This window comes from Scyliorhinus torazame, chromosome 3 (genome assembly GCF_047496885.1).
Source record: "Scyliorhinus torazame isolate Kashiwa2021f chromosome 3, sScyTor2.1, whole genome shotgun sequence".
NCBI classification, from domain to species: domain Eukaryota; kingdom Metazoa; phylum Chordata; class Chondrichthyes; order Carcharhiniformes; family Scyliorhinidae; genus Scyliorhinus; species Scyliorhinus torazame.
The window spans coordinates 331589471-331601853 of record NC_092709.1 but is presented as its reverse complement, the minus strand read 5'-3'; the positions used below and the strand labels follow the sequence as shown (position 1 = coordinate 331601853).

Below are 12383 nucleotides of genomic sequence, written 5' to 3'. Positions count from 1 at the left end.
GGTTAGTAAGTTTGCAGATGACACCAAGATTGGTGGCACAGTGGATAGTGAAGAAGGTTATCTAGGATTGCAACGGGATCTTGATCAATTAGGCCAGTGGGCCGACGAATGGCAGATGGAGTTTAATTTAGATAAATGTGAGGTGATGCATTTTGGCAGATCGAATCAGGCCAGGACCTACTCAGTTAATGGTATGGCGTTGGGGAGAGTTATAGAACAAAGAGATCTAGGAGTACAGGTGCATAGCTCCTTGAAGGTGGAGCCGCAGGTGGACAAGGTGGTGAAGGCGGCATTCGGCATGCTTGGTTTCATTGGTCAGAACATTGAATACAGGAGTTGGGACGTCTTGTTGAAGTTGTACAAGACATTGGTCCGGCCACACTTGGAATACTGTGTGCAGTTCTGGTCACCCTATTATAGAAAGGATATTATTAAACTGGAAAGAGTGCAGAAAAGATTTACTAGGGTGTTGCCGGGACTTGATGGTTTGAGTTATAAGGAGAGGCTGGATAGACTGGGACTTTTTTCCCTGGAGCGTAGGAGGCTTAGGGGTGATCTTATAGAAGTCTATAAAATAATGAGGGGCATAGATAAGGTAGATAGTCAACATCTTTTCCAAAAGGTAGGGGAGTCTAAAACTAGAGGGCATAGGTTTAAGGTGAGAGGGGAGAGATTCAGAAGGGCCCAGAGGGGCAATTTCTTCACTCAGAGGGTAGTGAGTGTCTGGAATGGGCTGCCAGAGGTAGTAGTAGAGGCGGGTACAATTGTGTCTTTTAAAAAACATTTAGATAGTTACATGGGTATAGAGGGTTATGGGCCAAGTGCGGGCAACTGGGACTAGCTTAATGGTAAAAACTGGGCGGCATGGACTGGTTGGGCCGAAGGGCCTGTTTCCATGCTGTAAACTTCTATGATTCTATGATTCTATGGTTCAAATTCCCACCAATGAGGTTTCTCAGGAAGGGATATAATTCCTCACCCCCCAACAAGATAAGGGAAACCCTTAAATAAAACAAATCAGAGCCTGTATAAGCACCTCTCCTACCCAGATAAAGAAAGGAAGCCCCAGAAAGAGAGGAGCACTAGAATTAGCTGCCAAGGATTCTTACACCAGGCCAAGACATGCAACCCAACAAACCTCACTCCTTTCCATCGTTCATGTCCCACCATCACTGGAGTTTAAAGCACTTTTCACCAAGGAAACCCCATCAACAAGGAAAAGAAGAATTGTCAAGACACCCATCACCAGGATATTTTGGGGTGGGTGGGGAGGAGAAAGAGAGAGAATACAATTTTTTTTCACCCGATAAGGGACACCCTCTAGAATTAAATGTAACAAATCAGAGCCTGTACCAGCAGCTCACCTACCCAAACAAAGAGAGGAAACCCCTGAGAGGAGCACCACGATTAGCCAGTAGACGTCCAACATGGTCTGGCAATGTACACTTTTGCAGAAAGGATACTAGGAACAGAATAGCATAACCTAAGAAACAGGATACCGTATCCCCCAGGGGAGACAACGCCTCAAGAAGGACAGTCTGAAAGTCCCTGGATAAGACCACTTGGAGGAGAGCGACTTACTCCTCCAACCAGCCTAATCTCCGATCGAAGAAAGACTGGAACAATGCTGAACCAAATCACTCAGAATCACACTCGGGGCCCTGCAGCAACAGGATACTACATTCCCAAGAGAACCAAATCTCATGAAGGAGAGCAGTCCAGAACTCAAAAGGGAACATCTATTCCCCCACCCAACGAATTCTCCACCTGACCTGGATGAACTTAACTACTACTGCCCTAACCTGCTCAATCAAGCTAAACTAGAATCAATGACACACTAGAATCGGGGCCGATAGGACAAGGGTATTCATCACTCTTGTACATTAAACAAAGCAAACCACCCGTATCTCTCAGAACCCCAAGTGCCACTTAGACTCCGCCATCAACAAGATTCCACCCATTTCCCCTCATCACAGCAATCCTAACAGGATATGTCCACCGGACATTCCGTGAGCCAAGTAATCAAGTAACAACCGTCACTATCTGCGCAGCCAAGTGAATAGAAAAAAAACAACCCCAGAAATCAAAGGATTACCCGGGCATGCACCAGTACATATTTCCCCCTGCATCAACAACAGAATCAAAAAGGAACCCAGTCTTTTCCAGGATATATGATCTGTCTGTACTTTCATAGGAGACGAGCAAGGATTTCTTAATCGCCAAATAGCAGAAGCACAAAAGAAAAACATGGCACCAATAATTCTCATGGGGATTTTCCTCAACCACAATGAGGACATAACCATTTCCCCACAGCTATGATGCTGCTCATATTATTTGCAAATAAAGTGAAGGGTACAAATAAATGGACTCCAAGCAAAGATTACAGCGCATTGAAAAAAAGGCAAATACTGCACAACCCTCATGTCATACGACCATTTCAGCATGATTTTCACATTATAACAAGGTAACAGGTGACAAACTCCTCTACGCTCATATATCATACACCTTGCCAGGATAAAAGGCAATAAAATCACAAGGTTCAGGATTAATGAAGAACTGCAGGACTATGTAACCGTCCACCGAGCTTGAAAAGGCCACAGCCATAACAGGATCGTCAAGTATCAACCAGGATCCATCCAGTGTTTCACTGAAGCCCCTTGCACCTCCGCAATGTCCCAAAGCTCAGTAAAGAGACACCGGTGAGTGACGAAGACCCTTCACGTCAGGTCGTCACCAATCCTCTCAACAAGGACAAGACAAAGTAAGATCAGGGGCTGGGGTCTCCGACTATATACTGGGTCTTCAAGGCCTGAGGTCAATGTGCTCCATCAAACCCAAAATGACCAACCTTCAAATCTAGATTGTGAAAGCATAGCAGCCAGATCTCAAATTCAGCCATGAACTCATCCCCAGCTTCCCTCAGCTCCCTTCTCTGGCTCATCTCCCCAAGTCAACCAGGATGTTCAACATACCATGCACAGGATTTCTAAAGACTGAAGGCGAGCCCCCACCGAGGAAACTGTCCTACTAACTGACAGGAGTCTCTTCTATGCTCATCCATTCTCTTTAGGATATCTCGCAATTCATCGTCTGAGCACGAATCAGCTGCGCCAGGGAGCCGAGACCATTGTCCACAACTTCAATGGCAGTCATCGGCTAACGCCAACCATATCACTGAAGCATAGGCTGGGTCACCAACAAATCTGCCACTGCGAACTTGGCCTCATTCTGGCCATCTCCGAATGCCTCACAAGAATAAGGACCAGGAGTTGACCATCTGGCAACTCGAGCCTGCTCTGTCATTCCATATGATCATGGCTGATCTTTTTGTGGACTCAGCTCCCCTTATCCGCCCGTTCACCGTAACCTTTTATTCCTTTACTGTTCAAAAATCTATCTGCGTTTGCCTTTAAAACATTTAACAAAGTAGCCTCGACTGCTTCACTGGGCAGGGAATTTCAGATTCATGACCTTTTGGGTGAAGAGGTTCCTCCTCAACTCAATCCTAAATCTGCTCCCCCTTATTTTGAGGCTATGCCCCTTAGTTCTAGTTTCACCTACCGGTGGAAATAACTTCCCTGCTTTTATCCTATTTCCTTCATAATTTCACATGTTTCTACAAGATCCCCTCTACATTCTTCCATATTCCAGTCTACTTAGTCTCTCCTCATTCGCTAATCAACTCCAGAATCAACCTAGTGAATCTCCTCTGCACTCCCTCCAGTGCCAGTACATCCTTATTCAAATAAGATCAAAACTGTACACAGTACTCCAAGTACCCTGTACAGTTGCAACATAACCTCCCTGCTTATAAATTCCATCCCTCACTTCCGGGTGCGGCGATGACCAGCTGAGTCGTACGTTTCGGCAGCTCCCGGTGAAACGGACTTTTGGGCTCTTGATAGGAGCCCCAACGGCAATTTTGACGGCTAAAAACACTGTGCGGTAAACCAGAAGGGAATCCCCCCTGGATACGGATCAAAAAAGGAGGAGAAAGTGGCCGGATTGCAGTGGATCCTTTAGAACAGCGGCAAGGAAGGCAAGCGAAAACCAAGATGGCGTCGGAAGGTGGCAGTTTAACATGGGGCCCTGAACAACAAGAGTTCTTGAAATGCTGTGTGGAAGAGCTCAAAAAGGAAAAGAAGAAAGAGCTGTTGGCCCCGATACTACAGGCGATCGAAGGGCTAAAGGAGGAACAAAAGACCCAGGAGCGGGAGCTTCGGGTCGTGAAGGCAAAGGCAGCCGAGAATGAGGACGACATACAGGGCCTGGTGGTGAAGACGGAGATGCATGAGGCACATCAGAAACGATGTGTGGAAAGGTTGGAGGCACTGGAGAACAACGCAAGGAGGAACAACTTGAGGATTCTTGGTCTTCCTGAAGGTGCGGAGGGAGCGGACGTCGGGGCATATGTGAGCACGATGCTGCACTCGTTAATGGGAGCGGAGGCCCCGGCGGGTCCGTTGGAGGTGGAGGGAGCATACCGAGTGATGGCGCGAGGACCGAGAGCAGGAGAAATTCCCAGAGCCATAGTGGTGAGATTCCTCCGTTTTAAGGATAGAGAAATGGTCCTTAGATGGGCAAAGAAAACTCGGAGCAGTAAATGGGAGAACGCGGTGATCCGCGTTTATTAAGACTGGAGTGCGGAGGTGGCGAGAAGGAGGACGAGCTTTAAATCGGGCCAAGGCGGTGCTTCATAAAAAGATAAAATTTGGAATGCTGCAGCCGGCAAGACTGTGGGTCACATATCGAGGGAGGCACCACTACTTTGAGACGGCGGATGAAGCGTGAACTTTTATTGTGGAAGAAAAACTGGAATGAGCTGGTTATTAAAAAGAACGTTTGAACAAAGTGGTGGGGCGAATGTGGGGGGCAAAGAGGGGGGGGGAAAGAGGAGTTTTATGTACTAATCCTGCGATGTGGTAACTTTTCTCTCTTCCACAGGTGGTGATGGGGGGAGGAGGGGAGGTGAAGGAGATGGGGCGTTGGCCATTGGGGGCGGGGCCAAGGGAGAAGCGCGGGCTTGGTTCCCGCGCTATGATAATCATGGCGGGAATAGAGAAGCAGGAAGGAGGGGGCGTCGCACGGTGCGAGTCGAGGTCACGGGGGGAAGCCGAGGTCGGCCAGAGTTTGCTGACTTCTGGGAGCAACATGGGGGGAGTAATTACGCTAGCAGGGGATCTAGTGGGGGGGGTGGGAGGGGGGAATCACTGGGTTGCTGCTGCTGGGGAGAGGGGAGAGCTGGTATGGGAGGGGATGGGCGGGGGGGCACCGCCTGGGGGAGATACAGCTGCGTGGGAACCGGGTGAGGAGCTGGAAAAAGGGGATGGCTAATCGACAAGGTGGGGGGGGGGGTAGGAAGCCCCCCCCAACCCGGCTGATCACGTGGAACGTGAGAGGGCTGAACGGGCCGATAAAGAGGGCACGGGTACTCGCACACCTTAAGAAACTTAAGGCGGATGTGGTTATGTTACAGGAAACGCACCTGAAACTGATAGACCAGGTTAGGCTACGCAAAGGATGGGTGGGGCAGGTATTCCATTCGGGGCTAGATGCGAAAAACAGGGGGGTGGCTATATTAGTGGGGAAGCGGGTAATGTTCGAGGCAAAGACTATAGTGGCGGATAACGGGGGCAGATACGTGATGGTGAGTGGCAAACTACAGGGGGAGACGGTGGTTTTGGTAAACGTATATGCCCCAAACTGGGATGATGCCAATTTTATGAGGCGGATGTTAGGACGCATTCCGGACCTAGAGATGGGAAAGCTGATAATGGGGGGAGATTTTAATACGGTGTTGGAACCAGGGCTGGATAGGTCGAAGTCCAGGACTGGAAGGAGGCCGGCAGCAGCCAAGGTACTTAAAGATTTTATGGAGCAGATGGGAGGTGTAGACCAGTGGAGATTTAGCAGACCTAGGAGTAAGGAGTTCTCGTTTTTCTCCTATGTCCATAAAGTCTACTCGCGAATAGACTTTTTTGTGCTGGTAAGGGCGTTGATCCCGAAGGTGAGGGGAACGGAGTATACGGCTATAGCCATTTCGGATCACGCTCCACACTGGGTAGACTTGGAGATAGGGGAGGAAACAGGAGGGCGCCCACCCTGGAGAATGGACATGGGACTAATGGCAGATGAGGGGCTGTGTCTAAGGGTGAGGGGGTGCATTGAAAAGTACTTGGAACTCAATGATAATGGGGAGGTCCAGGTGGGAGTGGTCTGGGAGGCGCTGAAGGCGGTGGTTAGAGGGGAGCTGATATCAATAAGGGCACATAAAGGGAAGCAGGAGAGTAAGGAACGGGAGCGGTTGCTGCAAGAACTTTTGAGGGTGGACAGACAATATGCGGAAGCACCGGAGGAGGGACTGTACAGGGAAAGGCAAAGGCTACATGTAGAATTTGACTTGCTGACTACGGGCACTGCAGAGGCACAATGGAGAAAGGCACAGGGTGTACAGTACGAATATGGGGAGAAGGCGAGCAGGTTGCTGGCACACCAATTGAGGAAAAGGAGAGCAGCGAGGGAAATAGGGGGAGTGAGGGATGAGGAAGGAGAGATGGAGCGGGGAGCGGAGAGAGTGAATGGAGTGTTCAAGACATTTTATAAAAAATTATATGAAGCTCAACCCCAGGATGGGAGGGAGAGAATGATGGGCTTTTTGGATCGGCTGGAATTTCCCAAGGTGGAAGAGCAGGAAAGGGTGGGACTGGGAGCACAGATCGAGGTAGAAGAAGTGGTGAAAGGAATTAGTAGCATGGAGGCGGGAAAGGCCCCGGGACCGGATAGATTCCCAGTCGAATTCTATAGAAAATATGTGGACTTGCTCGCCCCGGTATTGACGAGGACCTTTAAGGAGGCAAAGGAAAGGGGACAACTGCCCCCGACTATGTCTGAAGCAACAATATCGCTTCTCTTAAAGAAGGAAATGGACCCGCTACAATGCGGGTCCTATAGACCTATTTCCCTCCTAAATGTAGATGCCAAGATCCTGGCCAAGGTAATGGCAATGAGAATAGAGGAATGTGTCCCGGGGGTGGTCCACGAGGACCAAACTGGGTTTGTGAAGGGGAGACAGCTGAACACGAATATACGGAGGCTGTTAGGGGTAATGATGATGCCCCCACCAGAGGGGGAAACGGAGATAGTAGTGGCGATGGATGCCGAGAAAGCATTTGATAGAGTGGAGTGGGATTATTTGTGGGAGGTGTTGAGGAGATTTGGTTTTGGAGAGGGGTATGATAGATGGGTGCAGCTGTTGTATAGGGCCCCGATGGCGAGCATGGTCACGAATGGACTGGGATCTGCATATTTTCGGCTCCATAGAGGGACAAGGCAGGGATGCCCTCTGTCCCCATTATTGTTTGCACTGGCGATTGAGCCCCTGGCGATAGCGTTGAGGGGTTCCAAGAAGTGGAGGGGAGTACTTAGAGGAGGAGAAGAACACCGGGTATCTTTGTATGCGGACGATTTGTTACTATATGTGGCAGACCCGGCGGAGGGGATGCCAGAAATAATGCGGATACTTGGGGAGTTTGGGGATTTTTCAGGGTATAAATTGAACATGGGGAAAAGTGAGTTGTTTGTGGTGCATCCAGGGGAGCAGAGTAGAGAAATGGAGGACCTACCGTTGAGGAAGGTAACAAAGGACTTCCGTTACCTGGGGATCCAGATAGCCAAGAATTGGGGCACATTGCATAGGTTAAATTTAACGCGGTTGGTGGAACAAATGGAGGAGGATTTCAAGAGATGGGATATAGTATCCCTGTCACTGGCAGGGAGGGTGCAGGCGGTTAAGATGGTGGTCCTCCTGAGATTCCTCTTTGTGTTTCAGTGCCTCCCGGTGGTGATCACGAAGGCTTTTTTTAAAAGGATTGAAAAGAGCATCATGGGTTTTGTGTGGGCTGGGAAGACCCCGAGAGTGAGGAAGGGATTCTTACAGCGTAGCAGGGATAGCGGGGGGCTGGCACTACCGAGCCTAAGTGAGTATTATTGGGCCGCTAATATTTCAATGGTGAGTAAGTGGATGGGAGAGGAGGAGGGAGCGGCGTGGAAGAGATTAGAGAGGGCGTCCTGTAGGGGGACTAGCCTACAGGCTATGGTGACAGCCCCATTGCCGTTCTCACTGAGGAACTACACCACAAGCCCGGTGGTGGTGGCTACACTGAAGATTTGGGGACAGTGGAGATGGCATAGGGGAAAGACTGGAGCCTTGGGGGGGGGTCCCCGATAAGAAACAACCATAGGTTTGCCCCGGGGAAAATGGATGGGGGATATAGAATGTGGCAAAGAGCAGGAATAACGCAACTGAAAGATCTGTTTGTGGATGGGAAGTTCGCGAGTCTGGGAGCGCTGACCGAGAAATATGGGTTGCCCCAAGGGAATGCATTCAGGTATATGCAACTGAGGGCTTTTGCGAGGCAACAGGTGAGGGAATTCACACAGCTCCCGACACAAGAGGTGCAGGACAGAGTGATCTCAAAGACATGGGTGGGGGATGGTATGGTGTCAGATATATATAGGGAAATGAGGGACGAGGGGGAGACTATGGTAGATGAACTAAAAGGGAAATGGGAAGAAGAGCTGGGGGAGGAGATCGAGGAGGGGCTGTGGGCAGATACCCTAAGCAGGGTAAACTCGTCGTCCTCGTGTGCCAGGCTAAGCCTGATTCAGTTTAAGGTATTACACAGGGCGCATATGACTGGAGCACGGCTCAGTAAATTTTTTGGGGTGGAGGATAGGTGTGCGAGGTGCTCGAGAAGCCCAGCGAATCATACCCATATGTTTTGGTCATGCCCGGCACTACAGGGGTTTTGGATGGGGGTGACAAAGGTGCTTTCAAAAGTAGTGGGGGTCCGGGTCGAACCAAGCTGGGGGTTGGCTATATTTGGGGTTGCACAAGAGCCGGGAGTGCAGGAGGCGAGAGAGGCCGATGTTTTGGCCTTTGCGTCCCTAGTAGCCCGGCGCAGGATATTGCTAATGTGGAAAGAAGCCAAGCCCCCGGGGGTGGAGACCTGGATAAATGACATGGCAGGGTTTATAAAGCTAGAGCGGATTAAGTTCGTTCTAAGGGGGTCGGCTCAAGGGTTCACCAGGCGGTGGCAACCGTTCGTCGAATACCTCGCAGAAAGATAGATGGAATGGAAAAAAGAAGGCAGCAGCAGCAGCCCAGGATGGGGAGGGGGGGGGGGAGGAACCAGAAGGACTCTCAGGGATGTTAATATATACTGTATAATATGTATAGGTCGTTGCTACAGATAATTATATGTTAGACTGTTAAATTATATTTTTGGAGAGTGTTACTTGTGATAAGGCAGTTGCCAATTAGGGTTAGTTTTCATTTTTGTTATTTATTATTTATTCATTTTCTGTTTATAAAATAGGTCATTGTTATTTGTGTTGTTGTAATATTGTGTAAAGGATGCACAATGTACTGTGTTGGTTGACCAAAGATTTTCAATAAAATATTTTATTAAAAAAAAAAAAATTCCATCCCTCGAGAAATGAAGGAGAAAATTCCATTGCCTTCATAATTACTTGCTGCACCTGCAAACCAACATTTTGCGATTCATGAACAAGAACATCCAGGTACCTCTGCACAGCAGCATGCTGCAATTTTTTACCATTTGAATAATAGTCCATTTTGTTATTTCTACCAAAATGGATGACTTCACATTTATCAACATTGAACTCCATCTGCCAGACCCTTGCCCACTTAAACCATCTATATCCCTCTGCAGAGTTTGTGCCCTCTGCACACTTGTGCACTGTGCCCTCTGGCTCTACCACTCATCTTACTGTCATCTGTGAACTTTGACACATTACACTTGGTCCCCAACTCCAGATCATCGATGTAGTTTGTGAACAATTGCAGACCCAACACTGATCCCCGAGGCATACCACTAGCCACTGATCTTCAACCAGAAAGACATTGATTTATCCCCACTCTTTGCTTTCCGTCAGTTAACCAATCCTCTATCCATGCTAATACATTGTACGTAATGCCATGCGCCTTTATCTTATGCAGCAGTCTTTTGTGCAGCACCTTGTCGAATACCTTTTAGAAATCCAGATACACCTCATGCACATGTTCTCCATTGTCCACCATATTTGTAATGTCCTCAAAGAATTCCACTACATTAGTTAAAGAGGAACTGCCTTTCAGAACCCATGCTGCATCTGCCCAATGGTACAATTTGTATCCAGATGTTTCGCTATTTCTTCCTTAACGATAGATTCAAGCATTTTCCCCACTACAGAAGTTAAGCTAACCGGCAGCTACCTGCCTTTTGTCTACCTCCTCTTTTAAACAGTGACGTCACATTTACTGTTTTCCAATCTGCCGGAACCGCCCCAGAGTCCAGCAAATTTTGGTAAATTACCTCAAGTTCATTTGCTATTTCCCTCGCTACCTCTTTTAGTACCCTGGGGTGCATTCCACCAGGGCCTACCTTTAGCCCCATTAGCTTGCCCAACATTCACCTTAGTGAAAATGATAGTTTCTAGGTCCTCACCTGCCATAGCCTCCATGCCAACAGTTTTGGCCTGTTATTTGTGTCTTCCACTGTGAAGACTGACACAGCCTCAGCCATTTCCTCATTGTCCCTTATTAAATTCCCCATCTCATCCTCTAAAGGATCAATGTTTACCTTTTAGATACTCTTTTCGTTTTATATATTTGTAGAAACCTTTGCTTTGTTTTTATATTTTGAGCTAGTTTACTTTCATAATCTATCTTTTTTTATAAATGATTTTTATTGGGTTTTTGAATAAAGTATATTTACCATTATGTACACAAAATAGAATACATATATATGTATCATACACACATAGAAGGGAACACGCACAAAAAACAAAACAAACAACAACAACAAAAAAAGTTAGAATAAAATAACTGGTAGGGTATTATGTGCTAGCTCAACAACAGCAGCTCTGTATAATTGGCAGTATTGTTTTTTGCACACAAGTAGGCATCTGTTTGTGGGGGGGCGGGGGACATATACATTTTGACGCCGGGGAAACAAATACAGAACAATTACAGAGGGCAATACGCGAATGGATCTGGTGTTGGTGTTGTCGCTTACTTTTCTTTATAACATTTTTCGTGGCTTTCTGTTACCATTTAAAGATTTCCCACTCCTCTCGTTTCCCACTAATCATTGCCACTTAGTATGCCTTTTTCCCCCAATTTGATGCCCTCCTTTATTTCCCTAGATATCCATGGCTGATTATCCTTTTTCCTACAGTCCTTCCTTTATTATTATTTTTTTTTTTTTTTTTTTTTTACTGGTATATACCCTTTCTGAGCACTGTGAAAAATCTCTTTGAAAATCCTCCACTGTTCATCAATTGTCCCACCACAAGTCTTTGTTCCCAATCTACCCTAGCCAAACCACCCCTCATCCCATTGCAGTCTCCTTTATTTAAGCACAAGACGTTTGTATTGGATTTTATCTTCTCACTTCATCTGTATTTTAAATTCAACCAAACTGTGATTGTTCCTTCCGAGAGGATCCCTAACTATGAGATCATTAATTATTCCTGTCTTATTACACAGGACCAGAGGTAGGATTGCTTGCTCCCTTAGTTAGCACTGGGACTACGGCGCGGAGGACCCATGTTCGAAACCCGGCCCTGGGTCACTGTCCGTGTGGAGTTTGCACACTCTCCCAGTGTCTGCGTGGGTTGCATCCCCACAACCCAAAGATGTGCAGGTTAGGTGGATTGGCCACACTAAAGTGCTCCTTAATTGGAAAAAAAAACTGGGTACTCTAAATTTATTAAAAAGAAAAAAAAGGATAGCTTGCTCCCTAGTAGGTTCCATTACATACTGTTTGAGATATATTTGTATCGCGGATACAAATCAATTTTCTTGACGTTACTCGGCTCCCCATTGCCATAATTGAATCAGAATCTTCTAGGAACATAGCACAGATCATACACATAAAGATTAATTATGCGTTGTGCATCAGGATGACAAAAAAATGAAAAAATGAGTAGTGCCAGAGCTTGCAAAAATGCAGCCAATCCCGCATTTACATCACGTGACCTTCGTGGTCAACAGTTTAATGGGAATAGATTTGAAGGAGCAGGAAGTCAGTCTCATGGAGAAGACAGGATCAGAATATTTCAAAAGCATTTAAATTTATATTTCCCAAAAGCCGAGTTCTGTAGCAAAGTTGTTCTGATCTAAAGACAATATTTCCCATGATTCAGTCATTGTATCAGAGAAGCAAGTGTCTCCACGATGTTAACGCATTCACTGATTCCATGGTTTTGTGTAACTATAATGCCAGTTATAACTTATAATGCAAATCAGCTCATGATTCTGATAAAATGTCCTTGCCCCAAAACGTTAATTCTGTTTCTCACAGATTCTGCCCGAGTGT

General features: G+C 47.1%; 1 protein-coding gene across 1 annotated transcript in view; it reads right to left on the bottom strand.

Annotated features, from left to right (window-relative positions):
• The window catches only part of dnaaf9 (dynein axonemal assembly factor 9), a 279052-nt gene that overhangs the window by 65176 nt on the left and 201493 nt on the right, over positions 1-12383 (bottom strand). The window lies entirely within an intron of this gene.